The following is a 14,591-nucleotide window of genomic DNA, read 5'->3' as shown; positions in this document are numbered from 1 at the left end:
GTGTTGTTATGTAATAGGATTAGATATTGTTATGCAAATTTTAATGAATGAGATTCTTGTTAGATTGAGTATAAAATGGAAAAACATGATATGTTTGGTTGGTGGTGGATTGACATGAGAATTGAATGATTAAGATGGCATGTTGAATGTGTTGGTAAAAGAGTTTCATGGGAAACTCTTGGTGTTGTGTGTGGTTAGTGTATACCTTGATATAAGAGATGTCTAGATAAAGGAAGTATCTTGAACTCTAATAATTATTCACGCTTACATAGAGTAGAATAATATATGTGGTGAGAGTGGTAGGAGGTGTTAGTCTTGGGACATATTGGACCCAAGACGTTAGATGATTAACCTTGTGTGTGGTTGGGTGATAACCCCTTGCGTATAGACTCTGCAGAGTTTAAAAGCCAACACAGGCGCATACTTCCTTTAGAATTCTATATCAAGAGTATGATCCGAATATTGAGTCATAGTATCCTGCTTGGTTGCTATAACATGATTTATGACTACCTTGTTGCATGCTTGAGAACTGTTTTAAGTATCTGTTTGCTGTAATATGTTGAAATTTATTTTACACTAGCTTGCCATTTCATTTTTGTGTATGTTCTTGTCTCGCTTTTCCTTTTGCGATGATCACCTTATTGGTGGGAGCATATGGGGAAATGTTGAAGGTAGACTTGATGATGGCAGCGGTGCAGTTTAGGTGGCATGTTGTATGTGGCTCTTAAGAGTAGTTTTAAGGCACTAGTGCCTTTGTAATTCCTTGCTCTAGGAGCAACCTTTTGCAAACTATTAAACTTTTATATTATGTGTTGTTTATGATATTGTAGTATGCCTAAGTTTCCTATCAAAGTACATTCATAGATAAGTGTAATAGTGGATCCTCGTATGCATATTGTTCTTCTTATTGCTCCATGAATGCTATAACTATACGATGTTTTTATTTAGTAGATTTAATCTATTTAAATGGGATGTCACAAATTTAGTGTGGTCTTTTATGCTTTATATTTGTTTATTTTATTTTTTTAAATAAATAATTGATAAACTTTAGATCTCAAAATACAAAATAATGTCTAAAATCTTATTTTTAATATAGTAATATAATATATTCTAACAAAAATTATTAAATTTATTGTGTCATCTATTATTAAATTATTCATGAATATCTAATATTATATATGAGATATTCATGCCTCACCAAACAAAAATATATTAAGAATCTCACACAATTTAAAAATAGCACTAATTTATAAATAAGAACAAATCTTACCATATAAATTTTATAAAAATAAGATATACTAATTAAATTTATATTTTAACTAGGGATCTTTACTAACTTTTGAAATAGGTAATATTGCTTTATTTTTTGGAAAGACAAAACCATCCATGACTAAAGTGCATTGAATTTGTTATCATCTTCATGTACTGTAAAGATAATGAAAGGTATGAATGCAGCTTTGTTAGGTTGTGAGGACAAATCAGAAAAGTTGCTAAAATTTGTTCGACAAATTCAAGGAAAACGTGTACACCCAACATGCACAATTCAAGTTGTCATTCTGCTTTTGCCACAAAATTATTGTACTTATTTCAGCAAGCACATGTGTATTTATTTTTTCCGTAAAAAGATAAAAATATTATCACATAGATTAGATAGTTCAGTTTACAAAATATTTATAATGATAAAATAATAAAATAAAATATATCGATAAATGATAAAATTGTTCAAGAGCCAAACACAGTAAAAACAGTTGAATTAAAAAAATTACGAAAACATAACAGATAAAAAATTAAAATAAAATATACCAAAAGGTAAAATTATATTCAAATTACATACATTAAAACACGGTCGCCAAAGTATATCTCCTCTATAATAACAAAAATAAATATTATAATTAAATTTTATATTTTTTTTATAGATATTTTTTATTATATATAGTTATTTTAATTTAAGACAATGATGAATCGGAAAAAAATTGTCAAATAAAAAAAAACGGTAAATTTTAAAAAAAGAATGCTTAAAAGATAAATTTGGTAAAATTGATTTAAAGAAGATGTTACTTAAATATATAATAAGAAAAAAATGTAGACCAAAAGGTAAGATCCTTATATAATGGTATAAATTATTTAAAGATATAAATAGAAAACAAAATTATTTTATTTCGAAATTTAAAAGATATAAGAAGTTGTATTTTTTATGAAAAAAAAAAAGAAAAAAAAATCATTAGAATAGATGAAGTGTGACATCCCATTTAATAGTCTAACATCATCAAACAAAACATTTTATAGCTAATGATCATAAATCATAGAATATCGACATGTAAACACCATATTACAGTGATTCCAAGATATACTAAAATATAAATTTAATAAATTTATATGTGATAAAGCTAAAAATCTAGAGTTTTTCAAAAACATATCTATATACACAAGAATTCTAGATGCTAACTAGACAATTGCATCCTCCTCTCCTTGAACCAATCTAGCTACAGCTTCCTTGTTTGCTCACACCAATCAGGTGATCATTGCAAAAGAGAAAAGAAAACCCAAAAAGACAAACAAGATACAGAGAAGAGGGTAAGCTAATGTATAAAAAGATTAAATCATTCAAGAATACAATTACTTAAGTCATACATAATCAATCATCCTATTTCATACAAAGACCTATACTTATAACTCAATTATCCAGATACATGCATTGATATTGGACCTTGGTAAGTTGTGCACTTGTAGTGGCATCTAGTGCTCTACAGAGCGATAGACAAAGATTTATACTTTACCACACACAAGGTTAGTCTGTTAACTCCTTTGGTCAAGGTAAAACCCCTAAACTAGGACCTCCTACTCCTCTCACCACATATATCATTCTTCTCTATTTGAGAATTGAATGGTTATTAGAGTATCAAGATAACTTCTAACTTAATCCCTACATTAATGCATATACTACGACAATTCACCATAATTATCCTTGAATTAGTATCAACAAATCTCAATTAAACCTCAAGTACAATTGATCATCTAACAAGTACTTGTTGGTTAAAGAAGAAAGCTTTGAGATTTTGAATGATGACCAAGCAAATTTGAAGATAAATTGAAGACAAGCTTTTAATGTTTAAAGTCATCTTATATAATAAGTTAATTGTTGTTGTAAAGTAGTTTAAATTAACTAAGAATCTTCATCTCTCTAGGTTCCCTCATTTTTGTAAAATCCACAGTGTAAGGATAATCGATTATCTTAAGTTGACTGCAATTTTTCAAAAACACACTGGAATAATCGATTATCTCCCTAGATAATCGATTATTTGCTGGAACTTTTGTTTTTAGAAAACCCATTGGAATAATCGATTATCATAAGTGATAATCGAATATCCTTGGTAGTTTGAACATGTTTGTTCAGTTTTTAACCTAATTTTTAAAACCCTTATTTAAAGAATTGTAGTGCTACTTCGAACTTACCTTTTTTAGAGCTAGAGCCTTACCTTGTGTTTGGATGGAACATTTCAACAATGCTTAGAAATTGAAATGCTTTGTATTTGAATTGCTTGTAATTAAATTCCATTCATTTTTTAAATAACTTGTTTGGATAAGGAAATTAAAATACCTTACATTTCAATTTCTTGTTTGGAAAAAAAATTGAATTTATTGTGAGATAAAATTTAATTTTAACAATATTTATTTTACGCTTAATTATGTTTTGAATTCATGATAAATTTGGAAACATATTCGACAACCTAGATGGGTTGGGCAGACCCAACTACGCAACCAGATTGGTTAGACCCGACGACCCACCTGAGCTGGACCGACTGGGAAGCCTAGACAGACTGGGTGGCCCGATGATCTAGAGGCCTAACGGCCCATACTGCACAATTGTGTCGTCAAGTTCGTAAATATGGCCCGGTCCAACCCGTCTACGTCATTGGCCCAATCCTCCAAACGGGTTCGACGACCCGAACGGGCCCGACGATCAAGACGGACCTGACGACCTGGACGGGCTCGAAGAGCTGAACGAGCTCGAAAATCCGGATGGGTCCGAACACCCGGATAGGTTCGACAACCCGGACGTGGCCGTACCCCCAGACGGGCCCAAAGACCCGGACGAATTTGACGACTAGGATGGGCCCAAGGACCCGTACGGACCCGACGACTTGGACACGTCCAATGACTCGGACAGGCCCGATGACGTAGACGGGCCCTTTCAAACCTTCGGGTCCGTCTGGATCGTCGGGCCCGTCCGAATAGTCTGACCCGTACGAGTCGTCGGTCCCGTCTGGATCGTCGGGACCGTCCGGGTCATCGGGCCTGTCCGGGTCATCGTTCCCGTCCGGGTCGTCGGTCTCATTCGAGTCGTCGGACCCGTCTTGGTCCTCGGGCCCGTCCTAGTCGTCGGACTCGTCCGGGTCTTCGGGATCTTTTAGGTGTATGGGCCCAATGATTTGGAAGGGCCTGTCCAAGTCATCAAGCTCGTCCAGGTTGTTTGGCTTGTCTAGGTCGTCAAGCCTGTCCGGGTCATCGGGCCTGTGTGGATCGTCGGGCCCGTTTGGTTTGACAGACTTGTTTGGGTCATCAGGCCCGTTTAGGTCGTCGGGCTCGTTCGGGTTGTTTGGCTAGTTTAGGTCGTCAGGCCCGTTCGGGTCATCAGGCACATCTGGGTCGTCGGGCCTGTCCGGGTCATCGGGCCCGTCCGGGTTGTCAGGCACGTTCGGGTCGTCGGGCACGTCTGGGTCATCGGGCACGTCCGGGTCGTCGGGCCCGTCCGGATCGTCTAGAATGTGAGGTTGAAATTCCACCTATTTTGAGGGTATTTGAATTTCTACTAATTTAGCTAATTGAAATCCTTCAAAAAAATGCTTGCATTTGAAATGCTTTTTAATTTCTCTATCCAAACAAAGCATTTCATTACAAAAAAATCTAAATTCTTCAAAAAAATGAATTACTTCATTAAAATATTCTATCCAAACACACTCTTAATGTTGTGTGTGCAAAGTGTTCTTTGAGTATTCTTAAAAGAGCTTTAAAAAGCCTAGTGTGAGTGGAGTGATAACTTTTCCTAAGAGGATTTCTAAGAGATTGAATGTTGTTGTTGCTAGGAAAGCTAGGTCAAGCTCTCTGTGTGATTCAGATGAAGTTTACTTTTATCTCTTATGTCTTCAAGAGATATGTTTTCTTTTCCTTATTCTCTTTAATCTGATTGTAATATGATATTTATAGTGATTAAGTTAATCTCTTTGTTTAAAGAGATTAACAATTGGACGTATGATCTTTTTGATCTGAACCAGTATAAATACTTGTGTTGTATATTCTTCTCTATCTCTTTAATTAATCTACAGTTGCATTTAAAGGAACTAAAGGTTTAAATTAAATGGTAAATTTTTGGAAAATTTTTTAAAGTATTAATTTTATTAATAAACCAATTCACCCCCTCTTGGTTTTTTTCCAAACACAAATTATTTCGCTGCATGTTTTCAATATTACTTAGGTTCTGATCCACTCACTTAGTGAAACTATCTCCTCGCTAGGCGAAAAGTGCACAAATGTTCACTTGTCCAGCGACTAGATGACTTGCCCAACGAGTGTATCACTAGGACTCTAGGAGGAAAATCCTCTAAAATTCGCTCAAAGAGGGTGCTCTCTACCAACGACTACAAATTCAGTAAACTCTTTGACTTTGGATTCGTTGAGCGAGTAGGTACTTGACCAACGACTCCTAAGTCAGTGACCCCCTAACTTTAGGTTTGCTCAGCGAGTGAATTCTCGCTTAGCAACTCCCAAGTCATTAAGCCTTTAACTTTGGATTTGTTGAGTGAGTTATCCCTCGACCAACGAGTTGCATAATTATGTGGAACATGATTCTGCATAATTATGCATTCCCAATCAAGTCTAAACAACTCACGAACCTTCACAAATACCAAACACATACCAAACTTGAATGAATCACAAACATGAGTGCCAAAAACTCTCAAATACAAAACCAATTCAAATGTTATGCACAGGTAACAACCTCAAGTTTAAAACATCAATTTCACGCAACCATATATCATTCCATAGATCAAACACACCAACAATTCATAGTATCATCATATAATCTATCAATTCAATATTCCTATAACTTAAAAACACTTCAATTAACTTCACGTACTTGTAAGATGACTCGAACCACTCAAGGAGTGTCAAATCTCCCTTCTAGCTATCAGAACGGACTAGTCAACCTAAGAACATCATAACATGATCAAGGAACATCATTATAACCATTGATCAACAGAAAGTCACGAGGAAGACATATAAGTCACATGTGAGCCAATATCACTCACATGCATAGAGATTAACACCAAACCAAGGAAAAAGATAGAAATTTGACTAACTCAATTTGAGAAATTGATTGGACGGGAATGGAGAGCTCACCACAAGGTTCACTCTAGCGATTTCTGATCTTCAAAAAGATGAACACATGAATGAGAATTCTAGAGAGAAGAAAGAGAGCTATGAAAAAATGTTTTTAGAGAGATGAAGCGTTTATAAATAGTGGAACTCGTTTATAAATTTCTATTTATACTTTAGCTTTTTAATATTAAAATAATCGAATATCATTATTTTAAACACTCTATCAATCTTAAAATACCATTTTCTAAATTTTTACTTGAAGTAATTTTAGTAATGGAAAACATGATTGAGAAATACTTTATTGAGAAGTTACTAAACTCTATCTTAATTAATACATCATTGTGATTAACACTAAATGTGATGCATCTATGTATTATATAACTTTGTTTTTTTATTACTAATGAAAGAGGTCCATTGTTACAACCACTTACAGTCCTGCAACGTTGAGTGATTATCAGGAACAATAAACATATTACACAAGTGTTTGATTCATTGGGAAGGAGTACCATCCACATAAGCCACATTGGAAGATACAACAGTTATTCAAGAACGTTATCCCTATGTCAATTTTGACAACAATATTATCCTATTCAAGAACGTTATACAAAGCACATTTCCTTTTTCTATTTTTAAGCCTTATATTTTCTTAGCTTAAATAATTAAACAATTTCATGATATATTTGATAGTAATTCTATCATTGACCCACCACATAATTAATTTTAAATTATGTTAAAAAATTGGTTATGAAATTTTGTTTTTAAAAATGATAATAGTTGTTTTAAAATATTATTAGTAAGACATACCATCTAAACCAAAATCATGCAAAGTTTAAGACACTATTAATGATCCATAGATTGAACACACATCTATGAGTTCAACCACATCTCTATTAGCTAAACCACACCTTTATAGATCAACTTCTAACGCAAATTATTTAACCTAAAGTTCAACTTAATTAAGAAGTCATAAGTAACACTTTACACTAACAAAAAATCATATGCATCATAACAACCAATTATAATAACAATCAAAAGTTTTTCTATAAATAATTATTATATATTTTTTTTTACACTTGGTCAAGGTTGATACAATCCACACATTTCTTAATCTAAATTTCAAAGTGAAAACTCACATGCAAGAAGTTATACTTAAAATACATACGCCAACTTCAATTATAACTTAAATTTGATGTAAAAGAAGAAAATAAGATCGCCCCTTTGTCTAAATTTTCTTTTCAATATAAAGAAGTAAAACTTCACAGAGAAAACAAAATCACAAAATGTTCCTTAAAAAAAATCAAAAATCCTAAATCAAATCTTTTATCTTGTAAACATCAATAAACGGGCAAGTCTCATAAAGTTATTTCAATAAAATTAAAATTACACAAATATCTTAAAAATAATATAGCATTGTGAAAATCGTAAATTAAGATGTTATATATATATATATATATATATATATATATATATATATATATATATATATATATATATATATATATATATATATATATATATATATATATCGTAAAACTCCTTTTAAAAATTTTAAATATGTTTTTATTAAAAAGAAAATTCAAACTCTCCTACTCCAAAAGTTTCAAACATAGAACCTTTGCTTCTCTTATAAAATGCATTATCTCCACAACTTCCATCTTATTCATGAAGCTTCTCACTCATAGTTCATCATTCTCGTGATCATAGGTCGAGGTTGCGATCGTTGTGAAGCCCTCTTTGAATCTGATCGAACAAAATCCTCTTTCAGGTAAGTCAAAATTTTTGCCTACTTCGATACCTGCTCTTTTTCTGGGCCACGCTTGTAAGTCTTCTTGGGTTGTATGTGCTCATAGATTCTTTGTTTTATCTCCTTGCTAATCAATGGTTCGTTTGGTTAGGTTCGATTGTTTCTTTTCATTGTCTCTAGGTTGAGATAGAATTTTTGCAAGCTTAAGGGCATTTTTAGGGTTTTTAGAGTTTTAAGCGGTCCTTTGAAGGCGAGTGAAGCTAAACTTTACTTCTTGCATAATGATTTTGTTTGAATGTCTGGTTGTGTGTTGATGTTGTGTTTGGTAGCTCATTGATTTGTTGGTTTTGTTCTTTGTGGATAAGAGATGAAAAATCCTTAATTTCATGTTTAGGTATGTATGGGTAAGAAAAAATTTGGGGTATTGTTGAATGCATGTCGTTTAAAGATAAATTTGATGAAAATTGAGTTTGTAATGTGAAATTGGAAATGTTTCTAACTTGTATGAAGTTTATAATGAGGTTTAGGTTCTTGTGTTACTCCCAAATTGTAGAATTTAAGTTTTTACGTTATCCCAAACTTGCTCGGCGAGCCCTCCACTCGTTGAGCGAGTGCTGAAATTAACATTGGCAGAGAGGAAATCTCGCTGCACGAGTTGGATTTTTCAACTTTGAGTCATCTCGGGAAAATTGTGATTTTAGTTTATTATACTTCAGATCGAGCTGAAATGTTTACAATATGTCCTAGTCATATGATTCTTTATTTTGACTGTTGGGATCTTTGATTGAAGATCTATAGTCATAGCACTTTGTTTGGGTAAGGTTCCTATAGTTTAGGTTGGTGACAACTTCGACCTCCGTTGATTGTTTGGTATATAACTTTGTCCACAGTTACCCAATTGGGTTGATTTCTTTTGCATTAAATTCTTAATTCAATTATATTTAGTTTGAAGGTAAGAACATAATTTTTGGAATTTTGTAAAAGATGCAATTTTATTTTTAAAACCCCCAACCAATATGCATGTGTTGTTAAGTTACTGTGTAATATACTTGGTGATTATGTCAATGTTTGTGGATGCTATGAAATTTTGGAATATAGTGATGTATGATCTGTGATGATGATGACCTTGTCAATGGATAAATGTGTTGTATATTAATGATATTATGTATTTGACTTGTTAAACTGTGAATTGAGAACAATAATGAATTTTCAAGAGAAAATCCTTTTAAAGTATGTGTGTTTTGATGTGCATTAATGTAAGGATTCAAAATTTAAAAGTTTATCGTGACACTCTACTAATCATTCAAACTCATATAAAAGAGAATAAATTAGTAGTGGAGAGTAGTAGGAGGTACTGGTTGGAAGAACCATTTGTAGTTCTAGGAACCAATATATGATTAACCTTGTAGGTGAAAGTTATCCATCACAAGTGTCAAAGCTTCCAATTAGTTCTACACCAATGCTTGTTATCCGGACAATTGAGTTTAATGGGTCTTTTACAACGTGACTTGTTGCTTATAATGATGTGAATTACTTAGCTTCCTAATATGAGTTAATATGTTTAATAAAAACTTTTTTTTTTATGTTAGCTTACCTTAATTTGTGTGTGCATCTTGTGGTGTTGTTCTTCTTTTGCAATGATCACCAATATTTTTATGTAAGCAGATAAAGATTTAAGTTCCCCTGATGATGATGACGGTGATGGTAGTGCAACTATTTAGTTCTTTAGATTTGCTTTCATAACTATGTTGTGTCTTTCTAAAAATTTTTGTAAGGTTTACCTTTTGTCATATTTGATTAGAGTTTTAGATTGTAGCAATATATCAATTCTGTGTTTATTTTTTGGAATAACTACAATAGAAATTCCTAGTATATGGTTGTCTTAAGGTATTAAATATGTAATATTTTTCTTGAGTTGAATTATTCTATTAAATAGAATATTACGTATATTACTTATACAATTTACGATAGTGATAAATAATATATATTTCCGTAATTAAAAAAATGTAATTGATCGTTTACTTTTAAGAATACATTTACACAAATTATAAGAAATTTCAAAAAAAAAAAAATTTAATAAGTTAAAACTAATTAATGTATAAATTTAAAATTGAAGAGTTAGAAAATTCATATAAGAACTTCCACCCATTAACTTGTGCTGAAACAATTTTAACTTTAAAGAAAAAAAATTAATGTTTATTCTTTTACAAAGAAAAAATAAAAGAAAAAAATGTTAGCAAAATGCCAGCTAAAACAATGTTTGGTCCTTCAATTCAACAGCCTAACTCAAATGATATATACTTTAATAATTAGTTGCTTGGCGTGTTAGCACGTTGGCATCACATCTTCAATGGATTTCCTTTTTTAGGTCAACCAAACAGGGAAACGCCAAAAAATTTCATAATCACGTTTCATTAAAGCGATTAAACTTTCCATATATGTCTAAATTCTCCAAAATCATGCAATTTTATTAATATTTTTTTTTCTTCCATGCAAACCTTTTTTGTATAAATTTTAATTAAAACTAACGCGTTAAATGTCAATACATAACATCGTACTAAATGTGTTAAAAAGTAAATATCAATTGACTAATTTTAAATTTACATTTGAAAAATATAGTAGTTTTTCTCCACCAATCGTTTAGAAATAATTATATAAAATATAAATACTTTAAAAGTTAAATATATTTTTTATTCTTAATTTATTTAAAAAAAATTCTTTAAATTGAATTATATATTTATATTTTACGAAAACAATATAAAATATTTTTTTTCAGCAAACTGTTACAATCCATGTACTCTCAATGACGAACCTAAAATCCTAAAATCCTAAGTACAAACAATTAAAAATTATTTGGTTTCAATTGAACCACCTCTAAAATAAAAATTAAAAATTAGAAAAAGAGAACAAAATTAAGAAGAACAAGTATATAAAATTGAAAATACAAAATAATTTTTTTAAATATTTAATAATAATTTTAACGAAATCAGAAATGCAACTTACACCCCTCGCGATTTGTGAACTTTTTTTTCTGAAAATATTGTGATAACATAAAAGAAAAGGCTTAAGAATTGAAACAAACCCTCCAACTAACTTGCTCCTGCTACAATCGACGTGCACAACAAAAGTATAACTGTTCCCAATGTTTGTTGAGTTGTTGGTCTGTGACCACATCAAAATATTGTCCTTTTTGAAAGGCCGAATTTGTTTTACAATTTTTATTTTAAAGATGAAAAATTAAAAGAGAAAAATATATTTAAACTTGTTTTCACGTTAAATAATGTGAAACCAACCGAAACAATAACAAAACCTCATTTCCCGCATATCACTTAAGATATTACCTGTTCTAATACAAAAAATTGTAACATCTTACTACTCATAAAAATATATAGATGTCGAAGAAGATAAATAAACAATCTTATAATATACTGTTTAACTAAATTTAAATAAAGAAAATTGTATATCTTGATCTTTCTGCATGTGGAAAATGGAACAACAATTGCATATATGTAAGTAATATTAGAAAAAGAAAATTAAAATCGACAAAATCATTATCAAATACGACTTTTAGGTACATCTCACAAAAAGTTTCGGAATAAAATTGTAAACCATCATAATTGAGACAACTGTGAATTAGATTTTCTTTTTCCTGCATATTTAATTATATTTTATAACACGCAATTAAATTTTATTACATTTCTATTTGTTAGGTATCCTAGTTATGCATTTTGTTATATACTTTTGAATTTCATTTGCATAAGTCGAGTAATAGTTGTATAATTCTAATTTCTTCAAGAGTGTTTATATTGAATATTTAATCAATACTATAATAAATAATAATGTATACATATAGTGGCGGAACTTGACCAAAAATTTTAGAGGGGTCAAATTACATTTGTTATATATAAATTATTTTTTTAATTAAAAAAAATTAATTTCTTACATTATTTTTTATTCAAAATAAGCACTCATGACAATATAATCCAAATAATATAACAATAATATATATGAAAGAGTAACATAAAGTTTATCATCAACAATAATATATAAAAAAAAACAAAAGTTACTTTTAGTCAAAATGGTCCTCCAACTTTTAAAACCTATAAAAAAAAAACATTCAAAAAGTTAAAACATGTTAATAACAATCAACTTATTGCAAATTAAAATTCAATAAAAATAAACTCAATTACCTGTAAGAATGAAAACATATGAGTCAAGTCCTCCGCTTGGTTTTTCACTAAAAAGATAGCACGATAAGCAATATGTAGCATCTTTTAATAGTGAATACTCTAACCATGAAGGAAATAAGTTAAACCATGTGTACTGAAATCTTCTTGGATGATCATCTTTACCAGACAACGAATAATTTTCTAGATGCATTTGATATGGACCCCATTTTAGATAAGTCATTCGTACCTCATCAATTTGACTTGGTGGGTATTGCCAGATTTGAAGACACTTCCTCGGATCACGTTTTAAAATATTTTCAAATTCATTATATGTAACTTTAGGAACCTTAGAGAGTTATTTTTCGTTTTCTTCAATATTTGGATTATCATGAAGTTTCTCAATTTTAGATGACATAAATGTTTTTTTTTTCATCTTCATCACAAGTCTTCCTCTTGAAAAAAGAATCAATTCTCTTACCTTTTATCATAATTTTCCTAATATAAATTTGTCAATTCTTTTACAAAAAAATAAAATTATGAATACCCCAAATTAAATCTTAAAAGCAAGACTCAATATTTTAAGAAAACTAATAACTTCTAAATGATTAGATTCCCTTACCTTAGAGTAGATTCCTAATCTTGCTCTTTCCTTATACAACTTCAAAGCCTAAAATAGTTCTATCTACACAAAGAAGAGTTTGATCAACAATTAAAACATGATTTTATGATCTCTAACAGATAGAGATATGCCTAGAGCATAGAAAAGCAACATACAAGAGGAAAATAAATTGCTTTAAAAAAAGAAGGGAAAAATGAACTTACTCAAAAGAAGAAATTGTTCAGTCCAAAATGTTCATTAACTCTTCAATTTTGTCATAGTGCAATTTGATTTTGAAAATAATAAGGAATTGATGGTGAAAATTGAGATGGAAATAAAATGAGAGAAAGAGATGAAAGCACGGAAGAGAAAAACCAAATAAAAAAAATATAAGAAATTATAATAGAAAAAAAAACATGATTTTTAAATTTAAAAAAAATTCAAACTAAATTAATATAAATAAGGTAATAATATATAAATAAAGTAGTAATATATAAACAAAGTAATATTATATAAATATATTTTTTAAAACATATAAAAAGTAAAATAAAATAAAAATCAATCAATATAAATAAAGTAATAATTAATAAATATTATTTTTTAAATAAATAGAAAAAAAGAAAACGGTTAGGGGAGGCGTGGCTCCCCTCTGTCGTAACCTTGTTCCGCTTCTGTATACATAGATGCATCACATTTAGTGTTAATCACAATGATGTATTAATTAAGATAGAGTTTAGTAACTTCTCAATAAAATATTTCTCAATCACGTTTTCCATTACTAAAATTACTTCAAGTAAAAATTTAGAAAATGGTATTTTAGGATTGATAGAGTGTTTAAAATAATGATATTCGATTATTTTAATATTAAAAAGCTAAAGTATAAATAGAAATTTATAAACGAGTTTCACTATTTATAAACGCTTCATCTCTCTAAAAACCTTTTCTCATACCTCTCTTTCTTCTCTTTAGAATTCTCATTCATGTGTTCATCTTTTTAAAGATCAGAGATCGCTGGAATGAACCTTGTGGTGAGCTCTCCATTCCCGTCCAATCAATTTCTCAAATTGAGTTAGTCAAATTTCTATCTTTTCCCTTGGTTTGGTGTTAATCTCTATGCATGTGAGTGATATTGGCTTGCATATGACTTCTATGTCTTCCTCGTGAGTTTCTGCTGATCAATGGTTATAATGATGTTCCTTGATCATGTTGTGATGTTCTTAGGTTGACTAGTTCGTCTTGATAGCTAGAAGGGAGGTTTGACACTCCTTGAGTGGTTCGCGTCATCTTACAAGTACGAGAAGTTAATTGAAGTGTTTTTAAGTTATATTAATATTGAATTGATAGATTATATGATGATACTATGAATTGTTGTTGTGTTTGATCTATGGAATGATATATGGTTGCGTGAAATTGATGTTTTAAACTTGAGGTTGTTACCTATGCATAACATTTGAATTGGTTTTGTATTTGAGAGTTTTTGGCGCTCATGTTTGTGATTCATTCAAGTTTGGTATGTGTTTGGTATTTGTGAAGGTTCATGAGTTGTTTAGACTTGATTGGGAATGCATAATTATGCAGAATTATGTTCCGCATAATTATGCAACTCGTTGGTCGAGGGATAGCTCACTCAACAAATCCAAAGTCAAAGGCTTAATGACTTGGGAGTTTCTAAGCGAGAATTCATTCGCCGAGCAAACCTAAAGTT

This window comes from Vigna unguiculata, chromosome 2, assembly GCF_004118075.2.
Source record: "Vigna unguiculata cultivar IT97K-499-35 chromosome 2, ASM411807v1, whole genome shotgun sequence".
In the NCBI taxonomy this organism is placed as follows: domain Eukaryota; kingdom Viridiplantae; phylum Streptophyta; class Magnoliopsida; order Fabales; family Fabaceae; genus Vigna; species Vigna unguiculata.
This window is presented reverse-complemented; position numbering follows the sequence as displayed.